The sequence below is a fragment of the Etheostoma cragini genome, chromosome 8 (genome assembly GCF_013103735.1).
Source record: "Etheostoma cragini isolate CJK2018 chromosome 8, CSU_Ecrag_1.0, whole genome shotgun sequence".
Classification (NCBI taxonomy): domain Eukaryota; kingdom Metazoa; phylum Chordata; class Actinopteri; order Perciformes; family Percidae; genus Etheostoma; species Etheostoma cragini.
This window is the reverse complement of record NC_048414.1, coordinates 28040997-28043255: the sequence shown is the minus strand read 5'-3', so window position 1 is coordinate 28043255 and position 2259 is coordinate 28040997.

Here is a 2259-nt window from a genome sequence, read left to right as displayed (position 1 = left end):
TATATATATATATATATATATATATATATATATATATATATATATATTTATAGTCAAGAACATTCCCATTACAAAACAAGAATGGGACAATGAATCGTCACATATAACACGTAATATAAAAACTCTTCTTTCTTCCAATATGTTAAATTATAGGAGACGTTTTATCAGGCATACTATCAACCAATACGTGCCCTATGAAAAGATATTTAACAAGGCACATCCTGGGTAATGACTTCTCATACGTTATAACAAAAGGTGAAATTAAAAGTTTTGCAGATTTTGTATGACTTGCATGCTTTTTTACAAATTTCAAAATGTTTTAATCTGAATAGGAGAAAACAATTAACTTATAGATATCAGCATGACACTTCGGTTGATTAAAATATCTTTTGTATTACAAGTTTTCCCACATTTTATGTTTAAATATGAAAACTTTGCATTATCTTGTTTAATATGTGCTAATTTCCATGCATTAGCAGAAGAGAAATCTGAACATTGTAAAAAGCCAAGTTCAAAATGTGTCTTTTATTTTGTTGACTTAATAATAAATGTAGCAAAGTAGACACAGTTCTTGTTTTCCGTTCATGTTTTGAGTCCCTGAACCGTTATTGGTGTGGTTGTCTTTCATATTTGTCAAATCTACAGTAAATCTACTTGTAAATATTGGGGGGGGGGCTTCCCCACCCAAACAGAATCTACGCCTGTGAATGTGTGTGGATGGTGAATAGTAATATAAATTCAGTCTATTTACAGTGATAGGCCGAGAGAGACTCAGTTGGTGAGGTTTAGGACCAGCAGAGGATGCTGTTTGGTTATATTAGCTGTGAGACCTCGGTGGAAACACACACATCTGCTTTACTTTTATTATCTCACACACATGCTGTTCTATAGTGCAACAATAGTGATTATTTTCGTGATCACTTTATCTTTAGATTATTTTCCTGATTATTTCATCAAAAGGTTGACCTATGATGTCAGAAAACTTGAAAATGGCCAGGTCAATGTCCCAGAACCCAAAGTGAGCTCAGTCAACCCTGTACACCCTGTACCCCCTGTGTACCCTGTGCACCCTGTGCTCAGTATTCTGCTGCTGAATGGCCAGCTCTGTCCGACCACAGATATTAACATTATGGGCTTTTATATATAAATCTCTCCTAGGGCTGGTTCCTCCAAAATCCAAATTCAGTAGGCAACAGCTATACAGCTACTCAACATGTATTGGTCCCTAAGGTTAGCAGAAGAAGGCAAAAACACTTAATTAGTGTAGTACTGGTACTACCATTGTTCTCTGCCCTGTGTCAGTATGTCCGTCATGTTGAGATCATGACAGTACAAAGCAGGGGTGTTAATCTCATTTTTCTAGGAGCCACCCTGGCACATGGGAATCACATAAAGGGCTAGACACGTGTAGTTTACCGACATGTTTTTTTTAAGAGAAAAAGTCAAAAGTTTGGGTTTTCAGTTTTAATCTTTTATTTTCTTTGGTATTTTATTTATTTTGCTGTGTTTTAACACATGTTAATCACGTGAAGCACTTTGTGACTTTCTCTGCAAAAGGTGCTATGTCAAATAAAGTTATTATTACTCATTATAAAAAAGTTTTTGACTGGATTATTCATATAGCTTTCTCACCTACAGCTTGGACCTCATAATGTCCCAATAAAGTTGGCAGAAATTGTCTTTAGTCATCATGGAAAAAAGTAACAAAAACGTTGAACAAAGCAACAAAAAAAGTGTAAAAAGACCAGAAAAAAAAGTCAAAATATTCTTAAAAATTGTAAAAAATGGCAAAACAAGTGACAAAAACATTGGAAAAAACGCACTAAACGTAGGAAAAAGTGGAAAACTAGGCAGGCCAAAAGTTCTAGTTCCGTGTTGGACATGTTGCTGTTGTTGGGATTGATCGCTGGCTCTGATGTGGACTTGAAAAGTTCATCTGCACCAGGGTTAGAGCGTTCTACTGACGAAGTTATCCATACTCCACATCAATGGAAGATAAACGTGGTATTGCCGTGAATTCATATGAAAACTGGACTTGACATTTGGCGTGCGCGTGTGTGCTTATGAGTCACATAATGAATGATATTGCTTGCTATACAGGATTCAGTTACTGGTCGTGACTCGTGTTGATCAGTCCAGGACACAAAACGACCACCGAGGGGGAACAGGAGAGAGGGGGTTTAAACCAGTCCCCCCAGGAAGTTTGCTTTGAAGCTAATTGGACACAGCAACAAAAAAGTAGAACAAGTCCCCGGCCCG